At 34.5% G+C, this 23766-nt stretch overlaps 1 non-coding gene across 1 annotated transcript; it reads right to left on the bottom strand.

Moving 5' to 3' along the window:
- Window positions 1–2750: 2750 nt before the first annotated feature.
- On the bottom strand, window positions 2751–2858 carry LOC124233524 (U6 spliceosomal RNA). Its single transcript, XR_006887091.1, has one exon. It is a non-coding gene; the product is annotated as a U6 spliceosomal RNA (small nuclear RNA).
- Between the last annotated feature and the right edge of the window lie 20908 nt (window positions 2859–23766).

Raw genomic sequence — 23766 nt, 5'->3', positions numbered from 1 at the left:
ATTAATGAGCCAAACGTAGAATTTTAGAATCCTAAAAATGAACAATAGAATAACAGAAATAATATTGAAGAAAATAATATAGTAAAATTGAAACGCATATTATGTAATAGTAAAATATATATAGGATAGATCAACAAAATCAATTCACTAATTGAAAAGATTAATATAACGTACAAACAAAGCATATTTGATCAAGTTAGAAAGCTAAATAGTGGGGCCGGACTGGTGCTGTGGTGGTGAAGTTCACATGCTCTGCTTTGGCGGCCCAGTGTTCACAGGTTCAGATCCCGGGCACGGCCCTAGCACTTGTCATCAAGCCATGCTGATGACATACAACATAGAGGAAGACTAGCACGGATGTTGGCTCGTGAGCAATCTTCCTGACACACACTTAAAACAAGTGAAACAGACACAAAGTACTAATGTAAAGAAAAAGATGATGTAACTATAGAAGCTGTCAATGAGATGAACAAATTTAGGCCATATGTGAAAACTAGACAACATGAATAAATTCTTTGAAAAATAATTACTTACCAAATCTAACTTAAGCACAAATTAAAAATTATCAGTCCTGAAGCCATCAAACTAATTTAAAAGATATTTAAAGATTTGCACACCAAAAAATCCCAGGTGTTTTGTGGGTTATTCATGGGACAGATAATTCTAATCTTATGCAATTCTTCCAGAGACAACAAAGAGGGACCATTAATATGTCATTCACTTTATGATGCTGGTACCAAACCTGACAAGGACAATAGGAAGAAAGAAAATTATATAACATTGTTACTGATGGACACAGGTAAAAATATATTAAATAAAAAGTTATTACACCAAATTTAATCATACATTAAATGAAATAATTATGCATCATGACCATTCCGGAAACCCCACCATATGAGTCTTCTCCATCTTTCACATCACAAAATATGTCACCTGGTGGGAAGAAAAATGATGCTTTTGAAATGTATTGTAGCGTTTTCTTTGTTACATTTTTCAACGTGTCAGTCATTTCAGAGGATTTTGAAGTTCAATAAATTCACCATTTCACTAAGAACAGAGTCTCAGAGTCACAGACACACATTCACAGAAACAAATGCAATCGGGTTAGCTTTCTCTCTTGCTGTTTAAGTCTTGATCCTACGTTGGAAGCAGTAGTGTTGCAGGGTCCACTGGATTGTCTCTGGTTTCCACTTGCTTGTATCTGAGGCATCTGTCACAGTGTGATCTAATGAATGACAAAAGCCTATGCTGGGGAAAGCCTGTGGTTGCGGTTTTCACTTGAAAAGGATGTTTCTTTGGAACTTTTGTTGTGCGAGACTAAAACACAGAGTGTGGTTTGCTATGAGCACTAGAAATACAATAAACATATGCTCTCAAGAATCTGCTGAACTTGCTATGCAGATAAAATGAGATATTGCCTGACAATTAAGGTAAATTAAGCAGCTGTTTCTTACTATATTGTGCTAATGCTGCTTCAAAATTGTAAATTGTTGATGGGATATCAGAATGAGAAGGAAACAATATCATTTCACATCTCTGTAGCAGTTCATTTCATGATTATCATACGAAGCAAATGTTTTTGCAGCTGGTAGTGACTAGAAATAAACTGTGACAATCCAAGGAAGCTTTTTAAACTGAATAAATGGTAAAAAGTAATAGAATTAGACATGCCAGTTGATCATTTTTGAGAAAGTCAGACTCACTGAATGCTCATGTGCGACTACTGCAAGAGGTAATTGACACCAGTGTTGAGCGTGTCAGCTTTCCAACTGAAACTGAAGAACATAAAAGAGTAAGCTGGAAAATACACAACACTCTTCTTAATATCTTAAAGACTAATGAGTACTCTAAAAAATTAAAAAGCAGACCTACAGAACTCAAACGTTGGTATTTAAGATTGAGTATTGAAATTTTAGTGGAAAAGAAAACAAAGAACATGGGTTCAATTGGAACAGGTACCTTGTTATTTCACTCAGCTGCCCTACTTTTTCATGTTATCTGAATACCTTAAAAGCATTTCCCCAATGCATATAAAAGTCTAGAAATTAAGAAGAAGAAAGCTTTGAAGAAAACATGAGTTTTGCCATGATTGGCTTACCTCAAATGATTCTTTTTTTTTATATCTGGCAATTTGTTTTTCTTTTCTTTTCTTCTGCATTTCTTTCAGAGATAATCCTGAATTATCAGGAAAGAGAAAGAATATTTTATTCCCCTTTACATATCTGAACACAATAAATAAAATTCCATGTCCACACATATGTATCTCAATGAAAGACTTTTCTTGCAGTTTTATTGAGAAATAATTGACATTCATCACCATGTAAGTGTAAGGTGGACAGCATGATGGTTTGATTTACACATATTGTGAAATGGTTGCCACAATAGGTTTAGTCAGCATCCATCATCCCATATAGATATAATAAAAAGAAACGAAAAAAATTCTTCTGATGATGAGAAGCCTTAGGATCTACTCTCTTAACTTTCCTATACATCAGGCAGCAGCGTTAATGAGATTCATCATGCTGTAATTTACATCTCTAGATCTTATTTGTCTTATAACTGGAAGTTTGTACATGTTGACCATCTTCCTTCAATCCCCTCATTGAAATATTTTTATTTTTGCTTGATTATAGTACTGAAACTTTATTTTATAAAGTAAATATCTCATGCACATTTCTTTCTTCCTTTTTTTTTTTTTGTGGGGAAGATTGGCCCTGAGCTAACATCTGTTGCCGATATTCTTCTTTTTGTTAAATATGGAATGGTTCACGAATTTGTGTGTCATCCTTGTTCAGGGGCCATGCTAATCTTCTTTGTATCATTCCAATTTTTTTTTTTTTAGGATAGATGCTGCTGAAGCAAACTTTCATGCACATTTCTTTGCACAGAATGGACAATCAATAAATACTAAGAAAAACAGGAGCAAATTCCATTGATTAAATACATCCTGGACCATTTTGTAAACAGTTTTAGAACTTGCCAAGCATTCAAAAGTTTTGGTTTACTTTTATTCTCTTTCTTGTACTAAGTTTTTAAATGATAGCATTTTAGGTCACCATATTCTACTGTCCTACCATCTGTCATTCTTCTAAGGAATTTCAGTGATATTAAGGTTTCTGTGTGTTCTGTGATGCATTACCTTGGCAAAAGGATATAATGACACATGAAGAGGATGGAAAATTTTTCTTTTTTCAGGTTGTAAGGTAACCCGGGGACAGAACTCAATATAAATTCTTAAAACTTTGACTCCTGGTTCCATGCTAGACTGCGTTCCTAATAGTTTCTATGTCTGTGGTGGTGATTTTATTGTATTTACTTGACATTTGTCAAGTGCTTTCCAGTCTTCTAGTCTTTTTCTATTCTTTAGATGACCTTCTGATCTCACAGTTATGGGTAAGGAAACTGAAACTCGAGTTAAGTCAGATTAACTGAATTTACCAGACTGAATCTCCACTCATTTATTTTCATAAATTTATTCACAATATCAATAAAAACTCCATAACTTCCTGGCTTAACCTATTTCAAACTATTACAACCATAATCTCTAATTAACTTAGAATTTACAGTACAATATTACAGAGATTTTCAGGGAGATTTTGTCATTGTTATAGCGGTTGTTTCAGCATTTGTATAAACTTTTAGAGTTTAAAAGCACTTCTTAAAGTATTTTTCATTTTCTTCTCACTTCAACCCAGCAGAGTGACATGACTAGTGTCAATAAGATATGCCTGTAGACAGATTAGGGAAATCAAGAATTGGAGGAGCGATTTAATTATGTTTCTCCAGAGGTAAAATGTGCAATCTCCTTTTTATTAGGAATGCACAGGGAGTCTAAGTGTTTTGAAAATGTTTAGTATGTATTAGAGAAAAATATTGCAGATACATGCTTTCTTTTACTGGACATGCAGCGCAAAACACAAACCAAAGGGCGGGGTGTTTTTGGGAGTTGCTTTGATTAGGGCTGTTAGATAGATCCATGCTGAGAAGTATTAGGGATGAAGAGGAAGAGTAGAAGTCTGGGGGCTGCTGATAACTCTTACTTAGCAAAGGATGAGAGAGTTGGAAGACATTGTTGGGGGGATGCTATTTCTGTGCTATTTTAACATATTCTTCCTACTGTCTTCTTCTTAAGTCAAGTATTAATTGTTATACTAGTGGTAGTAGAACAAACTATCATTTGTCTGGATGTCTTTACATATGAACGTTATAGCACTAAGACAAAAGAAAGCAAATTTAATGCTAACAAGTGTCCTGTGTTTATCACTTCGCATACCCCAAAATCATCCATTTGAAATAAAAAAAACAGGTCTTATGAATAAAATTTGACACATGACAAAGGCAGACAGATGATAAAGATGTTTGCCTCCTTTTTAACTCAAAAGAGTTAGTCTTTAAAAAATGTGAGGTATATCCTGTAACCATTGGATTATAAAGTTTTATTCAGTATTTCCAGGTAATATATGAGCCCCAATTTATTACTTTCCTGAGTTTACGGGTTGTTTGTGTAATTCTGCTCATCTGGAATAGACTCTACTGATTTTATCTTGTTTGATCTTATCTGCTGATGCTAGTGGTTTCACTGGGGGCTGTCTGGTCTAGGAAAGTGTTATCACAAGCAACTCTGTCTCCTCCATGTGTCTCTCATATCTTGCCAGCAGAGTTGCCTGGAGATGTTCTCATGATGACGGCTGGTTGCCCTGGATAAGCAGTAGAAATATACATACACTTTTTTTATGCCTCTCATTGCATCAGGTTTGCTCCTATCCCATTGGCCCAAGCAAAACAAAAGACCAGACTAAATTCAAAGGATGGAGAAGCCTATTCTCCCTTTTTGATAAGTCACATTACAAAAGGCCTGGATACAGGAGGGTTTAAGAATTTTGATCCATTTATCATTTGATGTACCACAGTAAAGTTTCCTTCTGTACATAGCTATTGAAAGTCTTCGGAATCTTAGGAAAAGGTTATAGAAGTGGTTCCAATGGCGCATAGAAATGGAAGAGAATTACAGCTTCCAGAAGGTGGAGGGAGCAGATTAACAGACTCTGAAGGTTATAGTTTTAGTAGATTAGGGTTTTAAAAGATTCTTGAAGTTAAATTATATGACCAAAGACAGGAGGGGAAAAGGTCTTGAAGTTTTCACTCTTATAACAATGTTTTATGTAAGGACGATAAGTTGAAAATTAGAAGTTAAAATATTATCTACTTTGGTATTAAAAGAGATGAGCAATGAGATACAGGAAGGGCAACTGACCTTAAGATATCTCCCATGATGGCTGTACCTTAACTTTCCATAGTTCAGTTTTTAGTCTCCTGGCCTATAGGTGTCAGAATTTGAACTTGCATTTTTTTACTCATTTTGAATTAGAGCCAGAGAAATAGGTTCAAATAAGTCCAGCTGACTACCCATGTGGCTGATCTATAAAAAACAGAATGTCAAACATTAAAATTACCTATTGTTATTATTACAACTACTTATTCTAGTGTTATGAAGGTTTTTGATTCTTCTAAGTTATTTTTGTTTACAGTATGGAATAAAGAAATTATACATACAGTTTTCTTTGAATATATCTATTGTCTTCCATTAGCTCTTGATTTCAGAGAACGTAACTTCCTGTAATCTCTCTTGCTAACACCCAGTCAAGATTGTGTGATATTTTGGTAACATGATTTTGAAGTAAAACAAAGAAGAGTAAAGTGTGCTTGGATTTGACTAACACACATCTCAGTTTATGGGGAGGCCATCGAGAAAGGATAAAGCAGAAAAATAAAGTTTTATAGGCACCCAGAGAGTCCTTGTGGAAATTTAGGAAAGATGACTTAGTTTTATTTGGCTTCATTTTATTGGTCATTCTTGGAAGGAATAGTGGTAACAAGAATAAAGCCTGTGTGACTTTTCGTGTGTGCTTTTAAAAGCAGGTTAATTCTCTCTGAGGAACATTAGCCTTTGCCCACTCATGGAGGCCTCTTGTCCAGACCTCTCACAGCAAAGTATGACAGAAATCCAAATAAAAATTATTTTATTTTTCAGCTCTTTTTCCAGTTTCTGCTAGACATCTACCTGGATACCTAGAGTCCAACACCCTTAGAATCCTTGAAAATAATCTATTCACAGAATTTGAGTGAACAATGAAGACTACTACAGATTTTTATGACAGTACAAGAAGAAAGTTTATATCAAGCCCTAATTTCACAAAATTATCATATGACTTTAAAAAGGCACCTTGGATTTTTGGTGCCTAAATTTCCTTTTTAGGCAATGCCATAGTGGTGGGTTTTCCTTCTGAAGTTTTTCTCACAGAGCTCACAGCCCACTCAACTTTTTCTATCCTGCCTGCATTCTTCCCAACCTGGACCAAAAAAATATCCCTTACAACTTGAATATATAGTTTAATTTTTGGCTCTACTCGATCTCCAGCTCTCAGCCTTATTTTATCCTGTCTTAGTTTATCAGGACAGTCAGATAAACAACAAGTCTTCAGTAAGTAAAACACACACTGTTGAATTTCCTTAGAATGACAGAGAGCAAACTATGGCCCTGAGAGTCAAACCTGGGCCTCCTCCTGATTTTGTAAGTAAAGTTTTATTGGAATAGAGTCATGATCATTCATTTAAATATTGTTTATGGCTGCTTTCATGCTACAATGACAGAGTTGAGTAGTTGCAATAAAGATCTTATGGACTGCAAACCTGAAGATATTTACCATCTTGCCCTTTACAGAAAGAGTATAGCAACCTCTGCCTTAGAAGATTGATTGAGATTGCAAATAACAATTACTGTTTTCTTTAAGCAGCACCCCATTTGTATTGAGAAATAAGAATGAAATGAACAATGAAAAAATACACACACCTCTCTCTCTCTGTTTGGGTCTAAGAAGGACTTATTAAGGACATTGAGGTAGAGTTCTGTCCTATCTTGCATAACTTGGGTGTCAAACAGACCCACAATTCTTACTTTGAACATTACTTTGTCTTAAATAACAATAAGAAATTTATTTATTCTTTTTCTAAAACAAGGTCTTATAATAGAGTTTTAACCTCTAGTACTGTAATTACAATTCTAAGTATGAATATATTAAATAGTTCAGTTCATAAACAGTTAAATTGTTCATCCTTCTATTTTTAAGTGATTGTGGATAACAAATGCCAGGACTATAGTCAAGATTAAAGTGTGTTAGCCTAAGGTAAGATATCAGATACCAGAAAGGAATCTTTATTTCTATTTTAAATGATTAAGTAGCATTTACAAGTTCTATGTGAGTGAGCATTCATTTATCAGAAGAAGACATTTAGCCTATTTAATTCAACACTCGGTTCTGTATTTTTTAGGAGAGCTGGGAAGAATTTTCTTCTTTTGGTCTATGGGAAAGAAAATTTTAAAAGGCTAGAAAATACATTGTATGCTAAACATCATTATTAACAACTCCTAAAATTTCATAATGAAGCAGAAATTGCCCTGATCATAGATTTCTTCATTCCATCTTGCATTGATAGTGGAAAACTGGTAAAAATTGAAGCAATTGAAACACAGCAGGTTAGAGTCATTAATATGTTCACAACCTGACAGTTTCATGTAGTGACATAGTATCTAGAAAATAAGTACTTCATTGAGGAGTCAAAGGGCATATTTCCTACTACTAGTGTATTGCAGTTTAATCCTTCAGGAGTTGCAATTCACGTGCAGAGGGTCTATCCTAGGAGATAGACCAGGTAGAGGAGAGCAGGTTCATAAACATAAACCCAGAATTAGGATCTGTGATTGGAAAACTTTGTTTTAATGACAATCAGTTAATGGTTGTAACAGCATTTAGTGGTAATCATTGTTTTCATGAAACTGTAGTATTTGTGTTAGCTGTCTATTGCATAACAATATTGCCACACATGTAACACATTTAACAACACACATTTACTACCTCATTTAGTATATCTATGGTTCAAGACTCCAGCGTGGCCTAGCTGGGTCCTCTGCTTAAGAACTCAAGTTTGCATTCAAGCTGCCAGCCAGGGCTTCAGTCTCCTCTGAGGCTATGGTGGGGAGAGGTCTGCTTCTGAGCTCACGCAGGTTGCTGGTGGAATTCACTTTCTTGGATTGAGCTTTAGTTTTTTCTGCTGTGAACCAGAGACTGCCCTCAACGTCTAGAGGCTGCCCACAGTTCTGTGTGCTGTGAGGTTTCCCAACAAGACTGTTCCATTCCTCAAAGTTAGCAAAGGAAAGAGAAGCTCCAAAGGCTAGGCATTACAATCTTAAGTGTGTAATCACGTGCACCCTGTCATCTTTGCCATATTTTACTCTTTGGAAGCAACTCACTGGACATGTCCATACTCAAGGGGAGGAGACTGCACAAGTGTGTGACAACAAGGGGTGGGGATTTGGGAGGCCACCTTATGATATGTTAACCACTGTAGTCTTTTTTTGGGCAATTGTCCCTATCTTATTAGGACCATGTGATTTTAATAGATTTTGACAATTGAGAGAGTCTATTCCTTCCCTGGCACCGGAGAAGTAGGAATGTGATTAAAGTTGGACAATCATAGTACCTAGTATTCCTGATGATAGTGATAGGTTTAAGGATGGTCTCACTCATAACTCAAGTCGGACCAATCAGACTCATTCCCTCAGAATGTTTTTGCCACAGCTTGTAACAAGATCTCTGTCTTCTTTGGTCTATAAAGTCCTTGTTTCTGTAATAAAATGAATCAAAGGCAAAGTCATTAAATTCAGACTTGGTGAATTTCGCTCCTCCCAGATCAGTTTCAAGTGATAGAATTGCAAGGTAGATGAAAATAATGATTTCTGGAGGTGAGTAATAATTATCATAGTGCCTGCCCTAAAAATGAGTTGAATAGAAGCCAAGTGATATTTTAAACATAGACACAGCCTGGGAAAGTTTGCTTCAAACGGTGACATGATGTACAATTTTGCTTACACAACATTTTCCAAAAACCTATAGCCTTCAGAAACATTAGTGGGCCCCTGAATTTTGCTTTTCCTTGGTTCATATTTATTAATGGCATTTCTCCTGATCTGAGAACAGATTCTTCTTCTCTGACCTAGGTTTAGAGAATATAAACAACAGTTGGAAGCAATACCTCAGTCATTTCTAACTCATCCCATGGGAGAGCAACTACGAAGTGCTTGAAATATCACTTTCAGATCACTGATCATTTTTATCAGTTTTGTCATAAACTATGATTACCATTTAAATCCCAAATCAAAAACAGCACCAGTGATTTCCTAATAATTAGTAAAATCTTTATGTAACAAGTTGTAAATCAAGGAAAAGTAATTATTTACAGAAACGCTGACGCATTAACTATTTGTATGACCCCATGGTCTTGGCTATAGATAGGTGAACATAAGAGAGTGGTCACTTGACTAATGCTGGCCCAAACTCATTCATAGTCCTGGATTAACTTCCTAAGGATGAGACTCCCAGTCACCAAGTTGTTGCATAACTTGGATTCAATTGATTTATTTCCAATAAGGGTATGGTGGTCACAGAGACTGAATTCTTCTTGTTTTCTTGACTGAGTTCTCCTTCTCTGGCATATCTAAAAAGTAACCCAAATTATAAATAGAATTCTTGTGAAATCTGAACAAGCATTGGTTGAATAATTTAAAATATCTCTTTTTTAAAATACCTTACGACATTTTTCCTCATTAAAGGTGATTTCACAGTTGCCAGCAGGTCTGAAATACCCAAAGGGCCATTTCTATTAATTGGTTTTCACATTGGTAAGATAGATGGACATTCAACTTACTTTGCTGGCAGTCCTTTTCCTGTTTCAACAGGAGAAGAGTGAAATTCCATAAGTCTCTTTCTTCATTAGAGAAATTATTGTTTGGAAGTAAATTTCTTCCTATTCTGTGTTCTCACATCTTGAGGACAAGGATTATCATTATTATTATTACCATTACTGTATAGCAAAAAGTCTGGACATTGGTATTCAGAAATATTTATGAATGCTAGCTGTTACTTCAAGAAATACAATTGAGAAAAACTCATTCTTTATAGTTTGAATTTTGGGGAATTTCAGATATCTAGTAAGAAATGTCTATTGTTATATTGCAGCTCCATTATCAGAGAGTATAGTTTAGGAATAAATTGATGTGGATGACACTGGGACCAAAAAGATGACCAAGAAGAGACTCTAGGCAGGGCCTGAAGAGACTCTAGGCAGGGCCTGAACAGAGATAGTTTCTTATGTAGGAGAGATTGAAAGTTAATCTAGCTTTCAAATAATCAAATTGAAAGTAATCAACTTGAAGTTATATTTATATTTTCACATCTGTCTGTCTTCTCAATAGATAGATACAGATATGCATATATATATATATACACACACACACACACATACATATACTCAAATATATTTATGTAGGGGGTGTTTGTTCAATTATATGAATATTTAATCATTTCTATATATTTAGTTCAGCATATTAAACTAATTTTCTAATTCTCCATTAATTTGGGGGGCATGTTCAAAGGAACATCCATTTTTAGTATTTAGACAGTTTTACAAAGTCTGACCTAAGCAAGACGATCCCAATGGACAACTGTAGTAAAATTTATTGCTGAGATCATGTGAAGTATATTAGCATTTTGTCATTATATAATAGTGCCTGAAATATATAAAGATACTCCTATCTTAGAGAAAGTTGGAAATTAAGAATGAGATCAGCAGATAAACTTTGATTTGTAGAATGTATTTCTGGAACAAGTGGATATATGCTATGGGAATGAGAATAAAGATCTAAAGGACTTTTGAATTCAAAGAACTGAAACCCAGAGTTAAGGTCAAAATAAAACAAAACTTAAAAAAGATGATGTGATTAGCTATACATGAATCATACGTGGCTATATGTAAAGAATATATAGCTATAAATGAAGTATATATAGCTATACCTGAAGCCACCAAACTTAGAACAGACTTAAAGGACAATGATATTTAGAAGGCTGTATACATTATTTTAAATAAGCAGGCGAAATTTAATTTTTATCTAACTTGTAATTGTCTTCGTATTGTTATATAATTTAAAGTATGATTTTTTTCGAGAGAGGAAAATTCATAAGGGATTGCAGAAATAATCTCCAAGAGATACATGAAGGATAGAAGAGAGAAACCAATTTGTTTAGTAAGTGGTGGAGAAAAATGATGAGCTGTGATAAATCTCTGTTGGAATTATTCCAGACAAAAAATACTTAGAGAATTCACCATGTTTATCTGTCGAAGTAAATTAAGCAAGGATTGTTCACTATTTATATTATTTGTGTTGTTTGTCTGGCACTCCTAGAGAAAGAGTGTAGAAAAGGTACATCTTCTTTTGGCTGCCTTGGCCGGAGTACCGCCTCTCACTCCCATTCATGTTCAGTTGGAAAACATTTGTCTTATGGCCTGCCTAAATGCTAGCTAAATGGCTGAAATGTGTAGGACATCAGCATGTTTTGCAAGAATTGAGAATATTTGTGATCAGCAACAATCTCTATCATAAAGTCTAATTGTCAGGGGCTGACTCATGACATCCAAACTCATGAGAGACATATAAAGTAGGATGCTAATTAATTGGCACTGAAAACATATTGCCTCAAGTACCAGAGATAGTGTCCCCACAATTATGATTTGAGTGTACAATGAGGCCATGCTATCTTAGCCTCGTAAGTTCTGATGAGTCCGTCTCACCCTGGAGATATGACTGCCTCCAATGCTGAAATGTTGATGTTCTTGGGCAAGGACTTCACTGACTGATGAAGATCCCTTTTGAGTGAGAGGTTCTTTCTCTCCATAGATTTGGACATTCACTCAGGTAGCGAAGACATCTGGCTGGTCTGAAAACCGTTCTACATCTTTAGATAACTCTATGTTTTTCTCCTTTGATCCATTGCATTGGTTACAAAAACAAAGTTTCATATTTTTATTATTTTCAGTTTTGGGGTGTAGATAGTTTACTCCCTTGACTATAAAAAGAGTTAATTAAAATAATTATTGTTTGAAATTCTGTTATATTTCTTCCTTCAGAAAAATATTTTCAGAACTATTGTTTTTTCAATAATATTATATAATTCAGTTAATATCATTTATAACAACTATAAATAATAAGAAAAATAACAAAAATAAAACTCTGGTGTTCCCACTTTCTAAAATTAAACTTCAATAACTCCAGTTTTCAATGAGCGCTTGGCAATAGCATCTTCTTCAATTCCCTTTTAGATCGTATCATCAAGCACATTTCATCTCCAGTGCTGTTCACTTAAAACCTCAATACATTAGATTTCACTTCAGATACAAATTTCAGTGCCAATAAATATACTAAGAATATATCTTTTTCAAAGAAAAGGCAAATATGACATTTTCTATTTCAATTTAGAAGAACTCAAAAGGAAAATGAAATATATTTTAAAGGACCGATGATATAAAAGAATACTTCAAATGCTTCCTAGTCTGTTGTTTTTAATAATTCACAGTTTTCCCTAAGCTATCATTCAACTAATGTAACCCCACTTTCAGAATCAAAAAGTTTTTTCTGTCTATTCATATATTCGTATTTACTATTTAATAATACTTTTATATTCATTGAATCAGCTGTGTAGAAAAGACCATAAAGTGCTCTCTCTCTCTAGAAATAGATATAGATATATCTCCTGAGCAAAGCTCAAAATTAGTTCATCTAGTTTCTATATATAAAGTTGCCTTCTAAGACAAGAAAATTTCCTACTGAAGTAATATTTATTTGGGTTTCTGTTCTTATCAATAATTTGACATTTTTAAGGACATATGAATTCACATTTAGTATCTGTAAGTATCAATAGGCTGATAATCTCAAACGATTCTCTACACACCGCCAAAATTTATTACCTAACCTAAAATGATTGACTTCAAAAATAAAATTATTTGTTTATTATACTAGATTTATTTCCAAGTAAATATGTAGCATTTGGCCATCTGTTAACCTATCTCGAGTCCACTTTGTGTGTGTGTAAATTATAAGGCATCACCAATTTCTAAGAGAAAATGATTTAATAGACAAGGGTGTGTCTGTAACATTCATTAAAATGCATCTTAGATGGTGTGAAAATTAATAAACAGAAACATCATTAAATTGGAGTCAGGGAGGCAAAAAGGGAGCTCTCACACCCTGCGTTCATAACAGAGCCCAACAGGAAGCAGAAAGACTTCCTTTCCTTAACACAAGAAGCTCAGCCTATGACAGACTGTCACAACTCAGCCAATGACAAGCCACTACACATCAACTCTCAGTTCTTCCAATAGACTCTCTGTTTACAATAGCCCCCCCAACTTCCTCTTTCCCTCTATAAAAGAGTTCCCCCCTCTTGCTGTCTGGGACTCGCACGTGGCTTACCATGGTTGCAGATCCTGAATTGCAATTTTTTGCTGATCCTGAATAAACCCATTTATGCTGGAGAAATAGCTGGCTATTTGTTTAAGTTCAACAACAGTGAACTGAAATATATAACATACAGCAAAGTTTCAAAATAGATGTTTAGTATGAAGAAATGAAAAAAAAATCGCTATGTATTAAAATAATATGCATAACTTTCCAACTTTCCAATTGATAGTAAATGTACTATCAATACATGTACATCAACCTATAAAAAACATTTCAGGAAAAGTTGAGAGAAGTTAGGAAGCTAGAGAACTATTTTCCAAAGTCGGTGTGTGGCCTGCAATTACATTTACAATGTGTAAATATTCTTTGAAATCCAGGTGCATGTAATGAACATTTTACATTTTTTCCAAATTTATGTCATCTGAGTCAGGAGAATTTAGCATGGCATAAAAGGGAGCAAAAATATTAACTGCAATTTGTATCTTTACTTTATGAACTTTTCTCTTTCACAAAATATAAAATATATTCAAATGGTTCTAAATGGACTTCAGCAATTTTGCTGCATTATTGATTTCAGAATATTGTTGGGAACTGCTAATCTAACTGGGCATTCCAAGATATTTTCCAGTCATTAGCTTGATCTGTGCCACTTCAAAATCATGCACAATGCACATCTGCAAGGACTGGTACAAAGTTTTATGTTCTTATTTTAAAATAAGAGCATTTATTTCCATTATATTGTCTATTAGGATATGAAAGAAAAAACAAAGATATGTTTATCCATTTTCACTGGTGACTGTCAGTTATTGATAAGCTATAAATGCATGACTCTTTTCTGAAACCAGCTTGGCCAGTTTACAGTTTTGAAATATTGGATACTGAGCAAAGTTCAAAATTATTTTATTCATCTAGTTTGTATTTTGCTTTAAATCATATTTTGCAAAATAAACTACAAGCATCTTGCTTACAGAATATTTAACAACTATCTCCTGCTCTTCACTTCCTAAAATATAATTATGGTTATGTCTTTTCCCTCCACTTTCTCCTTACTGAAACTTTCTCATTCTTTAAAATCCAGCATGCTGTTGCTTCTATAATAGTTTCTCTTCTCTCCCCCGGAAAAAATGAATACTTCCCTTTTCACGTTTTCAATATAACTCTATATTTCATTCTATCTTCAATGATGGAGACTCATTTTGGAATTGAGTGCCACATTCTCCAACATCTTAGAGAATATGAAAACCAAGAAAGAAAAGAATATAAGAAAGAACTTAGTTATATTTTTGTCAGCTTTGGGCATATAGGACTGAGACAATAATCATAAAATGAATAATCTATAACTTCATTACGTAACTGTGCATATTAACAAGCGTGGAAGATAGTGTCTGACTTTCATCTCAGCCTCTCATTATAAGGTAGCAAACCAAAAATCTAGAATAAAAGGGCTTTGGAATATTGATGCTCTACATTGATTCTATGTGAACTATTTTCCTTCTTATTTAAGGATTTCATCATCTACCCAAAATAGAAAAGACAAATTTGAAAGAAAATACAGGACTACTCATAACTAAAAAGGACTAACATGAGATAGCACTTCAGGAACGGTAGAGTGAAGATCTCTGTAAATTGATCCTCCGTAGAAGCAACAAAAACACTGGCAAATTTTTTCAAAGTCAACTATTGAGGAGCTCTGGAAATTAACCTAAGACTTGCAGCAATTAAGACAGTGTCTATTCAGTAAAAACTGCTGACCTTCCAAAAGAACAACAGTATTTGTCACATTGTAATGACATCATCCCATCCCTCTCTCCTCAGCTCCACGGTACTCTTGTACAACCGGTAAACTTGCAACCATGGTAGTTGTGAAAAATAGCAGTCTTCCAACTCTTAGAGGGAGCAGAAAGATTGAGAGTCCTTCAAAATGTCTCATCCACAGAGCATTCTGACTATTTGATAAGTGTTGTGGCTTCCATGAAAACCTTCATAAACACTGTTGTTACCATTTGTCCTCACTCTGAGTTCACATTCCTCAGGCCATTTGCAAAGAGTGAATCTTCAAAGTGGCAAAAAAAATTAGTCACCATATACAAAGTTTCCTTAGTAAGATTAACAGCTGAATTTGCAGCAAAGATCACAGAGGACAGAAGGCAACAGGATGACATGTACAAAGAACTGAAAGAAATAGAATGTCTACCAAGAATTCTATATCCAGCAAAAATATCCTTCAAAAATGGAGACTTTAAGGCATTCCCGGATTAAAAAACAATTGAAAAATCAAGAAAATATATCTCTAGCCAACTTAATCTACAAGAAATACTAAAGGAAGTTCTTGAGGCTGAAGCGAAAAGATTCTACATGGTAACTGAAGTCCACATGAAGAAATTAAGTGATTGATAAAATAAGTGCATAGGTACATATAAAATCTCAATATTTTATATTTTAAGTTACTCTTTTCTTCCAATATCATTTAAAGGATAATTGCATAAGTAAGTGACTATAAAGCTCTGTTGATGGACTTATGTAAATATGTAATTTGTATGACATTGATGGCACAAAAGAATGATGGAGTAACATGCCATAGTAGAATAAAGTTTTTGTATATTATTGAAATTAGCTTAATATTAATATTAACCTAGTTGTTTCAAATGAAAATGCTGGTTATAATCCTTAGGGTAACAACTAAGAAAATAACTCACAAAATACTGTAAAAGTATAATAAGGGAATTAAATTGGTACATTAGAAAAAATACTTTTAACACAAAGAAGCAGTAATGAAGGAATAGAGGAACAAAGACATAAGATATAATGAAAACAAACAGTAACATGACAGATATCAAATCTTACCATATTAGTGATTTTATTAAATGAAAATAAATTAAATGTTCCATATTGAATATTGGATAGAACAGCTGTGCAAAGGATCACCAAAGATATTGAAGACTTGAGGAACACTTATAAGCCAAACAAGTTCAGCAAGTTTGCAGGATACATGATTGACATACAAATATTAATTGTATTTCTATACACTAGCAATGAACAATCGGAAAATGAAATTAAGAAAACAATTTCATTTATAATAGCATCAAAAAGAATAAAATATGTATACTTTAACACAAGAAGTACAAGAGTTCTGTGCCAAAAACAAACAAAAATACCGAATAAATTTTAAAAAATCCAAATACATGAAAAGACATCCCCTATTCATGGATTGGAAGACTTGATATTGTTCAGATGGCAACACACACCAAACTGATCTACAGATTCAACACAATCTCTATCAAAATTCCACCTGGCTTCTTTGTAGAAATTGACAAGCTGATCCTAAAATTCATATTGAAATACAAGGGACTCAGAGTAATCAAAAAAAATCTTGAAACTTACAAACAAAGTTTTGGGGCTGGCTCTGTGGCCTAGTGGTTAAGTTCGCGCACTTCGCTGCTGCGGCCCAGGGTTGGGATCCTGGGCACCGACATGGCACCGCTCGGCAGGCTGCATTGAGGCAGCGTCCCACATCCCACAACTAGAAGGACCTGCAGCTAAGATATACAACTGTGTACCCGGGGGTTGGGAAGATAAAGCAGAAAAAAAAAAAAGGAAAGATTGGCAACAGTTGTTAGCTCAGGTGCCAATCTTTAAAAAAAAACAAACAAAGCTTTGCAAGTCTTCAAAAATTATGACAGTGAGAAAATAATAGAAAGATACATATATATATACATATATAATAGTAGAAAGATGAAATAATGGAACTGAGATTCCTGAAATAAAACTTTATATTCATGGGGGAGTTGATTTTTGATGAGGTGCCAAGACAATTAAATGTGTGAAAGCTTCTGGGAATATATCCAAAGGAAATGAAAACACTAACTTGAAAAGATATCTGCACGCCATGTTTATTACAGCATTATTTACAATAGCCGAGGCATGGGAACAACCTAAGAGTTCATTGATGGATGAATAGACCAAGACGTGGTGGAACATATATTCAATGAAATATTATTCAGCCATAAAAAATGAGGAAATCTTACTATTTGTGATAACATGGATGGACCTTGAAGCTATTATGCTAAGTGAAATGTCAGAGAAAGACAAATACTATATGATCTCACTTATATGAGCAATCAAATAAACAAACAAGCAAAAAAACACCAACTCATAGAAAAAGAGATCAGATTTGTGTTTTACAGAGGTGGAGGGTGGAGGGAAGGGGAATTGGAGAAAAGTGATCAAAAGGTATAAACTTCCAGTGATAAGATAAATAGGTACTAGGGATGAAATGTACAACATGATGATCATAGCTAATGCTGCTGTGTGATATGCAAGAAAGTTAAGAGAGTAGATCCTGAGTTCTGAACACAAAGAAAATTTTTTTTCTTTTCTTTTTATTGTATTTATATGAGATGATGGATGTTCACTAAATCTATTGTGATAATCATTTCACAATATATGTAAATAAAACTACCATGCTGTATATTTTAAACTTATACAGTGATGTTTGTCAATTATTTCTCAATAAAACTGGAAAAAAGAGTAAAAGAATAGTCTTTTCCACAGATTGTATGGGCACAACTGCATTATCCACATGCAAAAAATGAATTTGGACCTCCATCTCACAACATCCACAAAAATGATCTGTAAATTAATTGTAGATCTAAAAGTAAGAGCTAAAAATATAACATTGATAGAAGAAAACATAGAAGTAAATCTTAGTGACTTTGGAGTAAGTAATTTCTTAGACATGATATCAAAACTTCAACTGACAAAGGAGAAAACAGATAAATTAGACTGTATTAAATTAGACAGGCTTTTGCTGCAAATGGTGTCACCAAGAAACTGAAAAGAAAACTGACAGTGGGAGAAAATATTTGAAAATCATGTATCTGATAAGGGACTTGTAGCTACAATATATAAAGAACTCTTAAAACAATAATAAAATAAGACAAATAACCCCATTTAAAAATGAGCAAATGATTTGAATAGACACTTCACCAAAGAAGATAAACAAATGGCTAATAATCACGTGTAAATGTATTTAACATCTTTAGTCATTAGGGAATGAGAAGTCAACACCACAGTGTATCACTTAGCACCCACTAGTATGACTAAAATTAAAAAGACAATAACAAGTGTTGTCCAGGATGTGGAGAGATGTGAAATCTTCATACATTTCCAGTGAGACTATAACTTAGTGCAGTGTCTTTGGAAAACTGTCTGACAGTTCCTTCAAATGTTAAGTATAGAGTTGCCTTATGATCCAGCAATTTCACTTGTAAGTATGTACCCAGATGAATAAAAATATATATCTATACAAAAAGTTATACAGAAATATTCCTAGCAGCATTATTCATAATAGCCAAAAAGTGGAAACAGCTGATAAATGGATAAACAAAAATGTGGTATATCCATACATACAATATTTGCCATCCTTTGTTAGGGTTAAACCTGAATTAAACATGTATTGAACAATATGGGAACAACAGAGAATCATTCTTCAAAAAACACAATATATTTTTTAAATAAGCTATATAGAGTAGGCAATAAGCAGTAAGCAGCCTTATATTTTTTTTACCATTTTCCCTTCAAACACTTTTCTTGATTTGTTTGTCCCAAGATCCTACCTTCTCCCCACATGAAATTTCACATATACTATGTAACTTTTAAAGTCTTTTTCATATTAAAAAATGTTTCAGACATCCTAATTATTGTACAATACTAAAAACATGTTACAGTTTATTCTCTCTTGGGCTCAAAAGTTTACAAGTCTGAGATGGTGGGGTGGCGGGGAATGACCAAGGTCTGCTTTATGCTTCCTTGATCTGTCTGCTCCCCATTGCTCTATGCCAACCTGGGGCCCGTCAGGATGAGCCGAAGAGGAAAGAGAGGTATGATGCAGAATGATCTGGTAGCATTGCTGTTTGCTTTCTGCCCTAACTGTCCTTTCAACACCTTCTCACTCCCTGATCCCCTTATAGAAGTGAGAAGAGACTACTCTCTTGTTCTCTCTTTCTCCCTCTCTGTAATCTTGGGAATTTCCTGCAGAGTAGAATAAAATTTTGCTTTATTATTTTGTCTTTATTAAACTATTTTTCTGTTTTAGGGACTCTGATAAAGTTGAAATGTAAAATGTCCAATTTTAACATCTGTAGAATAAAAATTTTCTACAACACAAAACACACACGTGCACACCCCTACACACACAGGCACATACACTGACAACGCTCCCTATAATTCACCATGACAAAGTAGTCTATCAGCAAGGCAACCACCACAAGTTTAAAAATCCTCTAAGATTCTGAAAAAAAGCCAAAGGACAAGTGGAGAATCAATAGAGATTTATTTAGGATGGTGTTGTCTGTACTGGGAGGCAAAGACCACATGAAGACTCAACGATGGTTATAGGACTATGGTGCTGAACCCAGGTGAAATAACTACTCATTAATAAAGTCAAACTACCAGAGAGAAAAGAAAGAATGGCACCACAAACAATAAAAATGCCTAATTTAAAATATTAAAAACAGGGGCCACCTGGTGGCATAGTGGTTAAGTCCCCTCACTGCACTTGGGCAGCTGGGGGTTCACAGGTTCGGATCCAGCACACGGACCTAGTGCGCTCATCAAGCCATGCTGTGGCAGCATCCTATGTAAAATGGAGGATTGGCAACACGTGTAGGGTGGTAAAATTCCAGGAATGTTCAAAAGATTGTAGACATTCCTTCTCTTCATTATATCCTTCCCACTCTTTGCCCCTCAACATCCATAAAAGTAGCAGCTATATCTAGGCTTTAATTTGGTATATAGAAATAAATGTATGCAATCAGCAACAACATTATAAGGCTAGACTAATCCCTGTTTTCTTTTTAAAATCTAAAAATCCACTGAGTGACATGAACGATAGCAACAGAGAAAAATCAATTGGCCTATGAACCTGTACACCCAGGATCTGCATTGTGAATGCAGTGTAGTGTGTGTCATTTCAAACGGAGCCCGTCTGATTAGATGATTCATGACCCCCATTTACAAATTAGAAGGCAGTGCTTGGAATCTGTGAAAGGTTATTCTTGGTCTCTAATTTGTAGCTGTGCAAAGTGAAAGTCACTGTTTTGTTTTTCCTCCAAGCAAAAGAGGTTATTACAGAAAGTAAGATTATTATAATGCCTATAATTAGGAATATAAGCAATATACAATTCTAGAATGATTCACAATGTATTAGCTTTGTTTAATTCTGATTATGCGGGAAGACATTTTAAGTAGAACCCAGCAAGTTGGAAAACTGACAGGTATGGAGGAGTTAGGAGCTGATTAGCTTGAGATCACTGCAAAGATGATTCAGACAGGAAAAAGGAAAGTTTCCTTGGGTTACATAGAGGAAGGCCAATGCAAATATTTAAGTGAAATATACCATTTATAAAATGTTGGCATGCAGTTATCTGACCCTTGATAAACTACTCCAGTCAAATTATCATAAACTTTGGCAGTGTTCCTTTCTTTAAAAAATATTTTTTATAATTTATATGCTGATAGTAATAAACCAAGTTTTGTCTACATGTACCCAGATATTTATTGAGTATATGTAATAGAAATTTGATCTCTATATAAGAAATTAAGCATTATGTAGAGAAATTTTTATCTGTGCATATTGAAACTTCAACATTAAAAATATATATGTGCTATTTTCATTTTTCCAGGTTTCCAAACAGAAAAGTTATAAAAGAAATATTGGAAGACGAAATTGAATCTGAAAGTGAAAGACAGAATTGAATGCGGATCCCTGAAGAACTTTGAATAACAACCATTACAATGTGCTGTTTCAGTTTAGTTTAAAGGGCCAATAAATCATAGCTGATTAAGGAAAGTTTGGTTTTGGAGTCAAACCTTTCTGAGTTTGAATTCAAACCCCACGTGCTATATAGGAGTGGAAAAGTTAACCGGCGTCTCAAATTATTCATCAATGAAATTAATATTAGAATTCTAATCTCATAAAGTTATCGTGAGAAACAGACCACATAAAGTTTGTAAAGGCACACCAACGTTCAAATCACTGCGCAGACGCTAAGCACTGCATAAATGCCACCACATTGTCTTGGAGTTTTAGGTGTTTTGTTGTCTGCCTCGGGTCAAATCACACAAGCGCGCAGTGAGAAAGACACTAAGTGCTTATTTGGGTGAAAATTTTGTACTTTGCTAGGCATGTGTTGAATGTTTTAGAACTTTATTAAACTAGTAAAACATGTTTAAAGGAACCTAGATCAAGTGTAAAAGGCATACATTCATTTATTCAACAGATTTTTTTGAGCATCTCTCAGATACTAGGCATAGTGTGAGGTATTGGGGAAAAAGCGTTATAAAAATGTAGTCCTTACTTTAATGGAGTTTATAATCCGAGGTAGCAAAATAATGTAAATTTGCTGGTGTGATAAATGTACTAAAAGAAAAATACGTGATGTCACGTAAATGATGAAGAATTTGACCAAGTCAGGGAGGTCAGGAAGGCTTCTGGGAAGACAGAAATTAAAATACCATTTTAGATACTTATGGTTATAATAATTAGTGCTCCACATAAGATAAAGCTGTAAAATAAGGAATATGGAAAAAATTGTTTCTAATAACGTCTGAGGGCATTTCAGCTTAATTTGGAAAGCAAAATAAATCAGACTAATTTTTAAGTATAAATTAATACATGCAGATAAACAATGTTGTAGGAAAGGTATTTGGAGAAGGCTTTTAAATGACGAAAGTCCAATTCCATTTTCTTTCTCTTTCTAACAGGTTTTTCTGTGAAGAGCCTTCAATATGTTCACTTCTCATACAATATAATTATTTTTAAATTGAAGTATTGCTTGTGTGCTCTGTGAAATAAACTTGAATGACTATGTCTTATCCAGATTTTTTTTGAAAAGAACATTTTTGAATGTAATTTCATTGAAGGGAAGTGAGGTAATTACAAAAGTAACTTATGTGAGAAATGGTACCTGTGTAATTATTTGCCTTCCCAATACAGCTCTTTACGGGACTATAATGACATAAATCATAAAATCAAATAGCATGCTGAGTTGCATCCTGCATTGTATGGGTAGGCAGGGATGTGTCGTGTTAAGTATTTCTGTCCAGTGAAGATAAGCAGGTACTTTTTCCATCTCTGAAGGCCAACTATTCTTCCCTACAGAGAGACAGCTTGGATTTTGAATTCAAAACCTAAAGGAATATGATGCATTATTTACTAAGTTTCCTTCATATGTAGACTTTAAAAATTGATAATGCTTCTTAACTTTTTGAGCAACATTACTGCATTTATATCAAGGAAATTGGCCCTGATAAATGCTTACATTCCTCATGAATATATGCCACAAATATATACTAAAAGATACTTGTAAAGATGGGATAAGAACTTAGGTATAATTCTTCTCTCTTCTCAAAGTCCAAGCTACCTAAAGCGGATAGTTTATGGGATTCACAGCATGTGGGCTGACAGATGAGCTGTATTTTGTCATCTGGGACTGAGAATCTTGGTCAAAATGAAGGTGAAGCGTGCCTACAAACAGTCCTCTCCTTCTTGCCTAAATCTTACCACCAACACTGTGGCAATGTCTCTATTCCCCCTCAGTCAGTACATAGCTGGTAAAAACACAAAAATGAAAACCCGATCTCCCTCCTTTCCCTTTATGAAAACTCCTTTAAGGGTGTTGGTGGAGGTGAAGGACAAAATGCTTTTTTAGTAAATTGGGAGCAGGGGAAGTATCACCCCAGCAGGACTCACCATTTAAGAAGCTCCTCAGCTTTCTTAAAATGACTGGACTCTAATTACGGAATTTTAGATATAAATGAGTACGAGAAATTGTAATTGAATTACTAAGACAACGTCTTACATTTTTTTCTGCTTTGCTTTGGATTTGAAGGATCTAGTATATGATGCCTCTATTCTACAGCTGAGTTTGGGATCCAGTAGGAGGTAGACATAGGAATCAGGCAGATGGGAACATGTCACTTTTTGAGTTGCTAAACCCCAGCTTGGCTACGACCATTGGCTATTAGCCAAGTAGACTTGGGTCAGGAAAATATTTGAGTTTCCAGGGTAAAGAAAACAGGAGACTTGACTCAAAATTGCCCAGGGGGGAGGAAACAGAAAGAAACCAAATCTCTATGCCTTAATTAGATCCCGTCAAGCTATAAACATGAATCAATGGTTGTCATTCATCGACTGAGTAATTCAGTAAACTTCCATTATGGAGAGGAGTAAGAAATGGGCAATTGGCAAGGAAGACAAATCAAATCCATTCTCAAGGAAGTGAACCTAAACCACAGCTCTCTCCTTTTGTTACAGTCCGCAGCTGGTACTTCCGCATCCATGCTTGCCTTTTTTATATGTAAAGTTGCTTTTTAATAAACATTTCATTTGGGCATAATTTTAGATTTACAGAAAAGTT

The sequence above is a fragment of the Equus quagga genome, unplaced genomic scaffold (genome assembly GCF_021613505.1).
Source record: "Equus quagga isolate Etosha38 unplaced genomic scaffold, UCLA_HA_Equagga_1.0 203_RagTag, whole genome shotgun sequence".
Taxonomy (NCBI): domain Eukaryota; kingdom Metazoa; phylum Chordata; class Mammalia; order Perissodactyla; family Equidae; genus Equus; species Equus quagga.
The sequence above is the reverse complement of the archived record's forward strand: the minus strand, read 5'-3'. Positions and strand labels throughout refer to the sequence as shown.